This window comes from Tamandua tetradactyla, chromosome 4 (assembly GCF_023851605.1).
Source record: "Tamandua tetradactyla isolate mTamTet1 chromosome 4, mTamTet1.pri, whole genome shotgun sequence".
NCBI lineage: Eukaryota > Metazoa > Chordata > Mammalia > Pilosa > Myrmecophagidae > Tamandua > Tamandua tetradactyla.
The window spans coordinates 175,666,119-175,679,007 of NC_135330.1; the positions used below are offsets into that span (position 1 = coordinate 175,666,119).

The 12,889-nt window shown below is 38.1% G+C and overlaps 1 protein-coding gene across 28 annotated transcripts in view; it reads right to left on the bottom strand.

The window, feature by feature from the left end:
• LOC143681536 (uncharacterized) overlaps positions 1–12,889 on the bottom strand; it is a 499,706-nt gene that overhangs the window by 243,175 nt on the left and 243,642 nt on the right. For 10 of the 28 annotated variants that reach the window (XR_013174710.1, XR_013174711.1, XR_013174703.1 and 7 more), the window contains one exon: positions 10,214–10,355. The exons of 17 other annotated variants lie outside the window; for them this stretch is intronic. The gene's annotated coding sequence lies outside the window, so the exon portion shown is untranslated. Of the gene's footprint in view, positions 1–9,835; positions 9,955–10,213; positions 10,356–12,889 lie in introns of those variants that run through there. One more of the 28 variants, XR_013174718.1, reaches the window with a different exon arrangement.

The following is a 12,889-nucleotide window of genomic DNA, read 5'->3' on the forward strand; positions in this document are numbered from 1 at the left end:
ATGCTTTAAATATACTTTATTTAAATCCCCACTAGGGGTGGTCACTATTTAAAATACAAACAGAAAATGAGTATTGAGAGGATCCAGAGAAGTAGGAACCCTTGTACACTGTTGGTGGTGGAAATATAAAATGATGTAGCAACTATGGAAAACAGTTTGTCAGTTCCTTGAAAGGTAAACATAGAATTATTCTATGACCAGGCGATTCCACTTCTAGAATTGAAAATGGGAACTCAAACAGATACTTGTACGTCAATGTTTACAGCAGCATTTTTCACAATAGCCAAAAAGTAGAAACAACCTAAGTGTCCATCAACAAAGGAATAAATAAATTGCAGTATATGTATATATACACACAAACACACACACACAAACACACACAAAAGGAGTATTATTCAACCATAAAAAGAAATGAAGTTCTGGTATCTGCTCCAGTATGGATGAAACCTGAAATCATCATGTGGAACCAAGTAAGACACAAAAGGACAAATATTATACAATTACTATTATATGAAATACCTAGAACAACAAATTCATAGAGACAAAAATGTGGAGAGGTTTTCAAGAGGCAGGGGGAGGGGAAATGGAGAGTTATTGCTCAATAGAATCTCTGGGGTGAAAACGTTTTGATAATGAATGGTGGTTGATGGCAGTACAACACTCTAAATGTAATTAATAGCACTGAAGTGTACACTGAAAAATGGTTAAAATGGGTTCCAACCAGGAGACCCAGGTTCAATTCTCAGACCATGCACTCCCCCAAAAAAAAGATAAAATGGGAAAATGTTTAATATATGTTACTATAGCTTTAAAAATCTATCTTCATATTTCCGGCCCATGCACATCCCCAAAACAAACAAGCAAAGCAAACAAACAAAAATTCAACCAATGGTGCTGCAATAATCGGATACTCGCATGGAAAAATCATGAAACGTGACCCTGCCATATAGTATACAAAAAAAAATCTATCCTTCATAAAAGACATCTATCCTTCTGCAAAAGGTCAGGCCACAGTGGCTCAGCAGGCAGAGTTCTCGCCTGCCATGCCGAAGACCTGGGTTTGATTCCCAGTGCCTGCCCATAGCAAAAAAAAAAAGGAAAAGAAAATTTTACAAGAAAAATTCTATCAAAGTTCTCTAAAATTAAAACACTTAAAAAATGTAATATGATCTGAGAAGCAGAGAAACATAGCTGAAGATCAAATCAATAAGAAGAAATCCATGAAATAGGGATTCATCCAAAACACATCAAAAAATTATTTTTTGAGTAAAAAAATTTAAAAATAAGGTACGTCTAAGAAGTGTTCTAATTTCTCTGATCTTAAGATCAGAGAAAAGGATATCCCTGGATAAAATGTAAGCAAACAAAAAAATTATAAAAACAAGTTTTCTCCTTAATTAATAAAATTAAATATAAATCTAATAACCACTACAAATATAAAAATTGTTGTCATTCTGTTTCTATAAATTTTGACAAGTAATTCTAAAATGTATCTGGAATAACTTTTGAAAAAGACCGCTAGAAAGGAGACTAGTTTATAACCAAATACAATACATAAAATAGGTTAAAACAATGTTACTTTTTATAGGAATAACAAAATCAGTGGAACAGAACACAACAAGAGAAACTGACCTATGAATACAAAGGATTGTGGTATGTGGTGTTGGATAACTTAATACATGAAAAAATGTCAAGTTATATTTCTACATCACACCATATGCAAAATTAAGTTTCAAATTAATAAAGAAATAAAGAAAAAACAGAATCCCTATATTAGAACACATAGAAGTATTTTTCTTTAGAATCTCAAAATCAAGGACTTCCTGTGTAAAAAAAAAAAACAAAACCTGTAGCCATTATAAAAAGGATAAATGGTCTGAGATTAAATTTTATTAATATACATGGTAGATTGAAGATGACCACACATTTTGGACATTGTTCCCATTTAAAGGTCTATAACCCCTCCCCTGGGGACTAGGTGTGCTTTGTTACTATGAAAAATAAAATATTGTGGAAGTAATGCAAGTTAGCTCCAGGACCAGATTTTAAGAGAACAGCCGCATGCACTTCCTATAGCTTACAGTCTCTGTTGAAAACAACCAAACTTGCTGTAAGACCACTTGCAGGTGTCCTAGGCAACAACCCCAGAAGAGTTCACAGTTAATTGTCCATTTCAACAGCCAGTCAAATAATCATACCATACTGGACATTCAACCCAGTCAAGCCTTTGGATGACTCCAATTTCAGTCACCATCTGACCTCAATAATCCCAGGAAAGAAATTCCCATATCAGCTCAGGCAACCCACTTTCCATGCCCAGGATTTAAGAAACTGCCAATTTCTAAGTCTTTCTTCTCAAAACACTTGCTCTGAGAAACCAAATACTATGCTATAAGAAACCCAAGCCACACGAAGAGGCCTGGTATAGACACTCCAACTAACAGACCCAACTGAGCCTTCGGCAGAGCTCTAGGAATAGCTAACATCAGCTGCCACCATGTACGGGAACCATCTTGGATATTCATTCCAGCCAAGCTTTTCATGGCCCTTATTCTAATTGTTGTTTGACTGAAACTACTTAAAAGACCACAAGCAAGAGCATCACAGCTGAGCCCAATCAACCCACAGACCAGTACGAGATAATAATAGCTTACTGTTTTAAGCCTCTAAGTTTAAGGGTAGTTTGTTAACCAACAAAAATAGCTGTAACTATACATATATATAATAAAGAATTAATAACCATACAAAGAGCTGCTGCAGATCAATTTAAAAAAGAAGAAAAAATTCAATGTAAAAAGTGGGCAAGGAGGGTGGTAAAACGGTGGCTCATGGCAGAATTCTCACCTGCCATGACAAGACCCGGGTTTGATTCTGGAAGACCTCTTTTGTTTCTCAGATGTGGCCTCTCTCTCTTTCTAAGCCCAGCTCTGCAAGTGAAATCATTGTGCTCCCCAGTACATGGGACATGACATCCAGGGGTGAAAGTCTCCCTGGTGGCATGGGAGATGACTTCCAGGAATGAGCCTGGCCCTGCCACCAGGGAATTGACAAGACCATCCTGGCCAAAAGGGGGGAAAGAAGTGTAAAAAATAAAGTATCAGTGGCTGAGAGAGTTCAAATAGAGTTGAGAGGCAATTCTGGAGGCCACTGTTATACAAGCTTCAGTTGGACATTGCTACTTGTCATAGCTTGCCAAACCCCAACCCAAACCATTCCTGTCAACCCTAAAGAATACCTAGGGCATTATATGAAATTCTACAAAAGTTCTATGCACTAGCATTGCTTTCCAGAAACCTATAACCTCCAGATGGGTCCCTAGACCAGATAAATCATGAAATGCAGAGGGGCCAACCTCTCCAGAACATCAACTAGTTCCATCCCACTATCCCATATTATTGACAGCCCTTTCCAACATGAGAAAGCCCTTTTCAACATGAGAAAGTCAGACTGGGCATAGTCCAAACACCCCTAAAGAGTGAGAGAAAGATCAAAGGTGATGGTCGAGTTATACAGAGAAGGTAGGATTTAACAAAGAAGTAGGGTTGCTAAATCGTTACATTGATATTTCTTTCAGTCTCTAGTGTCTTGGAGCAGCTATTAGTAAAAACCTAAAACAGTGAAACTGTAAACCATACCAAACACTGAAATCTGTTCTACAACTAACTATTGCAGTGTGCTTTGAAATTTATTGCTTTTTTGTATATATGTTATTTTTCACACACAAGTCAATTGTGATGATAGATGCACTGCTATATGATAACATTGTGAACCACTGATTATGTACTTTGGATGAGTACATGGTATGTGAATCTATATCAATAAAATTACATTAAAATTAAAGTTTAAAAAAGGCTACAAGCTTATCAGGGAAATATGTATTAAAACAAAAGTGAGGTAACTTTTTTCTTCCATCTGACTGACAGAAATTAAAATGACTAATCTAGTTTCTGTGACTGTTTGGGAGAATAGATATTTTATCAACTAATTGTAGAAGTATAACTGATACACACTTTTATGAAAAGTGAATATGTGATCTTTGAATTTAATTCACATAGCTTTTATTCTAGTAATTCTATTCCTAGGATATTCTAACATATAACTTGTATATGTCTAAAAAAATATGTATTTCTATGTATGTACATACAACACACACATACATACCTACAAAGATGTTCACTGTAGCATTGTTTTTAATAATTAAGACTTGAAAATCACCTTTATGTCATATTAAATCAGTTGAGATAGCCACACAATATGAGAGTTTAAAAAATGAGGTGATTTTTTATAATTTATTATTGACATGAAAAGATACCCAGGATGCAATTTTTAAATAAAAAACACACTTTTAGAACAGCAAATAGGAAATGATCTCATCCATTCAAGTTTAAAAAGGGTGTGTTTAGTCATACACATTTATATACATTTGCATATATGTGTGACAGAAAATGCATAGAATGAGTCACACCAAACACTTACAATGGATGCGGAATAGACAATGTTGGAGAGTGAAGTAGCATACACTTCTACATGGTTAATTTTTTTTTTTTTACCATTAGCAGCTAATTAAGGGTTATCTCTGAGACTGGAATGTCTTACATACACACTGCCTCCCACCCTTGCAACACAAAGTGACTGGGAGGGGAAGAAGTATCAGTAGCATATTAACTTCAGAATACCAAGTAGGAAGGCAAAATTTGAAAATAAAAACAGAATCAAAGAGAGGATTCTGAAGGTGAGAGGCAGATGTGTCTGAAGATCCAGTGAAGGATTCAGAGTCTGGAGTATTGAAAGTACCAGAGACGGCTGAACTGACGGATGGAGCAGGAGGAAACAGGCGCTAGAGGACTACAGAGATGCTGGGCATATCTTAACCATGGGACTGGTCTCAAAAGATTGGCCGAAGGCAATCTTCCAGATAGTGTGACCCAGCCAGCAAGGCACAGCAGATCTAGAAAGCAGAGTCTATGCTTTATCGTACTTATTTTCTCCTACTTTCTCCAATATAATTAAATACACTGGGTTAAAGGAATATTTTTACATATCAGGTTCACCCTAGTATGCTGCTTTGAAACTACGTACCCAAGAAAAGCCACCCTCTTTTAATCCAACCTTGTGGGTGTAGACTTATTGTGGGTGGGACCTTTTAATTGGATTATTTCCATGGCGATGTGGCCCTGCCCACTCAAGGTGGGTCTTAATTAATTTACTGGAGTCCTATAAGAGGGAGACCTTTTTGAGAAAGCACAGATGCTGGAGAGCCAATACAGACAGCAGACACCTAGATGCAGATATTTGGAGATGCAGAAAGCAATACCCCAGACGCCAAGCAAGGATTCACAGAAATATCCAGAAGCTGGAAAGAACTGATACTGAAGGCAAATAAATGAAACCAAGAGATACAGACCTTTGGAGATGCTAGGAGAAGAGATGAAAGTCCGAGTTTGCTCCAGAGAAGCTAAGTGAGGCTCCCAGATGCTTGGAGGGCCACTGGAATCAGAAGCTGAGAACAACAGAACCCAAGAGCAAAGGACCAGCAGATGTCAGCCACCTGCCTTTCAAGCTGACTGTGTCCCAGATGCTGGATGCCTTCCTCCAAGAAAGTATTCTCTTGTTGGTACCTTAATTAGGACATATTCATGGCCTTACAACCATAAACTCATAACTTAATAAATCCCTTTTGTTAAAGACAATCCATTTCTGGTATATTGCATTCTGGCAGCATTAGCAAACCAAAATATCTAAGTTCAGCCTTAGATAATGTACAAAATACCAAATTACAAAAATGACTTTGTCCTGTAGGTCTCCCTGTTTACCTAACAGGGTACAGGTCTCTGCTACCTACTTTTCCCCCATTTCCTTTTCTCCATCAGTCCTATGTGTTGGTCCTCATGCGCTGGTCCATGATGCAAACTCAAGATTAATTCCTGAAGGTCATGGCCATCTCAATGATGTGATAATAAGCCTGAAGTCCTAACTAAATTGAACATTGCCCTATACTACAAAAAAGAAATTGCACATCAAGACTTAGATCTTCACCAGAGGGTGGCCGCAGAAGTTGAGCCCTCCTCTCCTAATACTGTTACTCTGCTTTCAAGTTGACACCAGCACCCAGCTGCAACCCCTTCAGTTTTCACCAACTGAAAAACCTCATCCTCTCTCTGTACAAGTCTATCATTTACAGGAGAGATTTTTTATTTTGGTGGTTGTCTTTTCTCCTGAGTCATCAGTCTCAAATTGTTCCCGAAGATACTTCGAAAGGAGCACTCATGCTTGCTTCCACCCTATGTCAGTGGCTTCATGTGGAGAAAAAGAGGTCGGCTGTTTGGGCAAGAGAGATGTGGGTCCTCCCTTCTGGGATAAGTTTCCTCACCAGTGACAGCTGGGAGCCTCTTGATTTCCTCATTTAACAATAACCTACTAGTTAAACACATCCCCTAAAACATTATTGTTTTTCACCATGGAGATACCACTGTTTAATTCCACCTTGGGGAGAAAAATTCTCCAGCTATTATAAAAGTCTTGTCTCTGACATCAAAGAATAATGAGCTCCTTCTGGGGATGAGGATCCCTGACCTCTCCCCTTCTGCAGCCAGCAGCCTTGCAACATCACAACAAAGCCACACCAGCTTGTGCCAGTTACTCATTTGTCACCTGGGCAAATGGCACCAGCTTCCATTACATTATTTTCAATCTGGGTGTCTCTCTGATCCATAGCAGGGGGTGGTTTGCCAGTTACTCTTGCCATAGAGTTATCACAAAGCCCTAATGCACTCTGCCAAATGTGATTTCTCCCTGGCTACCACAGGGCCTGTTCAGCAATGATTGCTTTTAGGCAGAGGTTCTAGACCCTTGGTTTTAGTCCCACAGCAGTCTTCTATTTTAATGCTCCATTTGGCTGCAAAAAACAAACTATGCCCACAGAGTTCCCAGGAGGTTTTCATAGCAAGGCAAACTGCCTACTCCCACTCCTGAATTAATGAACTCCTCTTGCTGTCAGCTGGAGTTTAATGGATTTCACCATTCTGTGTATTTTCACACCCAGAACAGAAAGTCATACAAAGGTAACTTAATTCAGTAGTGACCTTTTAGTTCATTGCCTGGCAGTGCTGTAAATCTTGCCCTATAGCAGGTTTATCTTTTTCTGTGATTTCCATGTAAGGCTTCACCTTGTATGTAGCAATGACTTAAAGTGGTTGCAAAAACATTATCTCTGTCTAAAATGGCTGATATTCATTGCATTTTATCAAAACTGGTGCTAATTTATCCCTATTCATTTCTGAATTTACCATTTTTCTAGACTATCCCTCAAAAAGATTGTATCTCCATGATACATATTTCAAGCAAGGGGAAAGAAAAATAATCTTTATTTTGCTTACCATTGTAGCACCTTTTTATGCTACTTTTCATCAAAAATGGCCAAATTTGGGGCATTTCACTTAGTCTTATTATTATTTTAAGTCATTTCCTGATAGGTTATAGGTCCCCATCCTCAAACTAAATCCAATAACAAGCAATGAAAGAAAAAATAAATGGATCCTCATCAAAATTAAAAACTTCTGTGCAAAAGACTTTCTCAAGAAAGCCAAAAAAGATAACCTACCCAATGTGAGAAAATTTTTGGAAAGAACATATCCCAATAAGGGTTTAATATCCAGGATATATACAATCCCACAATTCAACAAGAGACAACCAGCCCATTTTAATCATAGGCAAAAGATGTGAATAGACATTTCTCCAAAGAAGAGGTACAATTGGCCAAAAAGCACAAAAGGTGCTCAATATCACCAACTACTAGAGAAATGCAAATCAAAGCCACAATGAGATACTATTTCACAGCCAAAAGAATGGCTACTATTAAAAAAAAAAAACAGAGAGGATGCAGAGAAATAGGAACACTCATTCAGTTTTGTGGGAATGTAAAATGGTACAGCCACTTTAGAAAGCAGTTCTTCAGAAAGTTAAGAATATAATCACCATAGAGCCTGGCAACCCCACTTCTAGGTATACACTCCAAAGAAACGTAAGCAGGGACTCCAACAGATATTTTCATACCAATGTTCATAGCAGCATTATTCATAATTTCCAAAAATGGGAGCAATGCAAATGTCCATCAACCAATGAATGGATAAATGTAGTATATACATACAATGGAATATCATTCAGCCATAAAAAGGAATGAAGTTCTGATACATGCAACAACATGGATGAACCTTAAAGACACCACGTTGAATGAAATGAACTAAACACAGAAGGACAAATACTATATGACCTCACTGATATGAAGCAGACTAAGCAAACAGGGTCAGAATCTAAAATACAGGTTTCCAGGGGGCAGGAGTAGAGGTAGGGAATGAGGACTTAATGCTTAAATTGTGCAGAGTTTCTATTTGGGTTGACTGTAAAATTTTGGTAATGAATGGTGGTGATGTAGCAAACACTGTGAACATAATTAACAATACTGAAGCATTTATATGGCTGTGGTTAAAAGGGGAAATTTTAGGTTGTATATGTTACTAGAATAAAACTTTTTTTTAAAAAATGGGACTGTACAACACAGTAAACCCCATCGTAAACAATGAACTATAGTTAATAGTACAATTATTAAATTATTCTTTCCTGAACTGTAACAAAAGTATCACACTAATACAAGGTGTTAATAATAAGGATGTATATGGGAATACCATTTTATGTGGTTTTTTTTCTGTTAACCAACAAATTCTGTAATTAAAATAAATAAAATAAACACAAGAGGGCCAGGTAAGAGTGAGATGAAAAAAATCTCAAAAGTGGAGCTGGTAAAGAACAGGGCTTCATGAATCAGATATAAACTAATATGTGAAACTCTGAATTCCAAAACTAATACCAACTTCCATTCATCTCTCCACACACATAATATTCATTCTGTGTGGGCATAAGATAAACAGTGGAACACAAAGGTAAGCAAGGCATATTCTCCACCATCACAGATATTCCAATTTAGTGGGAGAGACAGTAAAATTTTTTAAAGTTACAATGATTTGTGATAGTACCTGAGAAAAATTCACACTGTGTTCTGCAGCAAATAGGGGAGGCAGGTGGAAGACACATAAAATCCATCCCTTCCCCAGAATCCCTTGTCCTCTTTCTGGAGACAGCCTTCTCCTTTGGGAAAGTTGATCCATCACTGGGTTCAGCCAGCCCTGGCACCTCCTGCTCTCCTCTCCTCAGAAGGGATTGTGCAGCCCAAGAATGGCCAATCACAATGCCCCATCTTCCTGGTCTCAGTGACTGGTTCACAGTGACCCAAGTCAAGCCAGTTAGAAACATTTCTTGAGGTTTTCTACACAGATGCTGAGGGAGAAATGCTTTATTAACAAATCAAGGTATAGTTTTGCTTAAGTTTGTTTAAATTGGATTTCATGCATTCATAGTTGAATGAGTCCTGACTAGCAGAGAAGGATTTATAGGAATACAGAAAAAGGGCATTTCTTGCCCTACCATTCCAACCCCAATGTTCAGAACACAAGGATATGTTGAGATGCTGTTGATTTGACTTGTTACTTGCTCTGTGTTCTGCATAAACATGTACAAATATGTGGTAGATGAAACGGTAGGGCATATACAAAAGAAAAAGATTGACAACCCAATAAAGCAGTCTGATCATCCTAGGCTACCTGACAGGACAGTCCATAATTTCCTGCATTAGCTGAGAATATGCAATCACTTTTCACCCCAATACGTTATAGATAATAGTAATGATAATAATAAAATACAATTTTTAATAAGGGCTAAAATTAGACAAGATAAAATTTTAATTTTCAAGACATCTGCACTCAACCCCCAAGACACTTACACATTGATATTTACGGCAGCAGTAGTCGTGACTGCCAATGGATGGAAGCGGCCCAAGGGTACATCAATGGACCAGCAAGAAGGGTGAACTATGGTGTGTACACACGATGGAAAATTGTTCAGCTGCAGGAAAGAATGAAGTAGGTAGTTATGCAATAAGATGATGAACCTTGATGAGATCTTGTGTGAAATAAGCCAGAAATGAAAGAATTTCCATCGTATGGTCTTGTTAATATGAATTAACCATAATAAGCAACCTCTGAGAATAAAATATGAGAACATAGGATACCAGAAGATAGAAAGTAGACAGAGATTGGGCATTCAATGATTAAAGGACACAGAACATTCAATAAGGCTTATCGTAAAGGTTCTTAGGTAATACCTCTAAATTACGAGATGCTGTGCTCTTTGTGCATAACCTGGTATTTCCCTGGAACTTTGGGTATCTATGTGACACCTGATACTCAGAGTTAGAATTCTGTAGCTCTGGAAGTCAGCACTGCCACATACAGCAACTGTTAAAGCTGAAAAAGAGAACATTCTTCAGTTAGAGATATGAATGAAGCAGATCTAGTTATGACTAAGGTAAATCAGAATACAGGGTAAAGGATAGCATTTTCTGTATTTTAAAACTTCAACTTCTGTGTGAGACCAAAGGAAGAGATGTTTATTTAGTCCAAAACTTAAATTTTCAGTAGTACACTGTGCTGGTTTGAAAGGATTATGTGTCCTAGAAGAACCATTTTAATCCTGATCCAATCATGTTTAGGCAAACATTTCTCTTAATCTCTCTTCAATAATGTAGGTTGGAAACTTGATTAGGTTATCTCCATGGAGATGTGGCTCACCCAATTGTGGGCATGAACTTTTGAGTAGAGGGAGATGTGATTTCACCCATTCTAGGTAGGTCTTGATTACTTTACTGGAATATTTTTAAAGATGAAGCATTTTGGATAAAACTTTAGAATGACAAGAGAGCCATGAGGCCAAGAGCCCGTGTAGCCAGAGACCTTGGGAGATGAACATCCGTGGGGGAGCTTCATGAAACAAGATGCCTGGAGAGAAAGCTAGCAGACACTGCCATTTTCTCCATGTGCCTTTCCAGTTGGGAAAAACCCTGAACTTCATTGGCCTTTCTTGAGTAAAGGTAACCTCTTATTGGTTCCTTAATTTGGACATTTTTATAGACTTGTTTTAATTGGGACATTTTCTCAGCCTTAGGACTGTAAACTAGCAAGTTATTAAATTTCCCTTTTTAAAAAGCCATTGTTTCTGTCATATTGCATTTTGGCAATCTTACAAACTAAAACACACCCTATTTAATTTAACCTGTCTTATCAGTTTAAGAACCTAATTACATGGAAACTGGAATAGGGAAGGACATCGTATTGTTTTATACAGGATATTGTAATACACTGATATGTTCTAGAGTATGCTGAGCAAAAAATTATATACACATATATTTGCAGAGTCCCTTGAGGGACTGGAGAAAAAATGTGGAGCTATTTTTTCCTACCCAGAGAATCTCTGCTATTCTCTCAAGCATTAAGGGTTCCCAAATTAATAAGCAAAGGCCTCTATCTTGAGGCTTGCTCCTATCAAATGTATTTCCATAATGGCAAAGCCTACTTATGATTATGCCCAAGAGAACCTCTTTTGTTGCTCAGATGTGGCCTCTCTAAGCCAAACTCTGCAAATAAACTCAGTCCCCACCTCCCTTACAGGGGGCAAGACTCTCAGAGATGTTAAACCTCCCCGGCAAAATGGGACATGGTTCCCAGGGATGAGCTTGCCCCTGGCATCAGGGAATGATAATGCCTTCTTGATTAAAAGGGGAAGAGAAATGAAATAAAGTTTCAATTGCTAAGAGATTTCAAACAGATTCGAGGGATCATTGTGTAGGTTACTCTTATGCAAGCTTCAGCCAGATATTGCAAACTGCCACAGTATGCCAATCCCCAACCAACAGCAGCCCTGAAAACCCCCCAAAATACCCTGGGGCTTTATCTAAGACACTATAAGACTTTTACCTACTAAGTTCATTTTTACAGAAACTTAAAGCTTCCAAATGGTTCCTATGCCAGATAAATCCTGAAACCCAGAGCTACCAATCTCTCCAAGAACATCAACCAGTTTCATTCTTCTGTCTCATAATCTTGACACCCCCTTTTCAGCACAAAGAAGTTAGAATTGTCATTGCTATGACATCCTTGAAGATGCAGAGAATGATCAGATAAAAGGGAGGAGGTGTGTATTAGTTTGCTAAAGCTGCCAGAAAGCAATATACCAGAAATGGAATGGTTCTATAAAAGGGAATTTATTAAGTTACAAGTTTACAGTTCTAAGGCCATGAAAACGTCCAAATTAAGGCACCGACAGGAAGTTACTTTCACACAAGAAAGGCTGATGCTGTCTGGAACAACTCTGTCAGCTGGACAGGTGTGTGTTTGACCCCTCCTGGGGTCATTGGGTTCTGGACACCTCTGTCAGTTGGAAAGGCACATGGCAACACTTGCCAAGTTTCTCTCCTAGCTTCTTGTTTCATGAGGCTTCCCTGAAGGCATTTTCCTTCTGTATCTGAAGAGGATCTGATACAGTAATCCAAGTATGATGTGTTAAGTGTCCTGATTTAGAGAGGGGCAGAAGGAATGGAAGGAAGAAGAGAGATATAAAAGATGGTATGGCAGTGGATTTGACAGGACTTGATGACTAACTGGATACAGGGAGTAAGGGGCGAGGGAGAGTGAAAAATTACTCCAAGTAACCCAGCCTGTGTGTTTGGACACCTTTTCTCAAGAAAGAAATAAAAGGACTAACATTCTGCTGAGGAAGCTGATGAGTTCATTTTGGATGACTGAGTCTGAGGTGAGTAGAGATGTCCATTCAGTGGTCTGGATATATTGCTCAGGAGAAATGTGGGCTGGAGTGAGGTGGCATAGTATATCACTTTTTAAAAATCACTGAAGAAACTGAGGTCCACATAAGTGAAGTAGTCTACCCAAGGTGACACAGAGAACAAACAACACATCCAGCTTACTCACACAGTCTGGACTCAGAA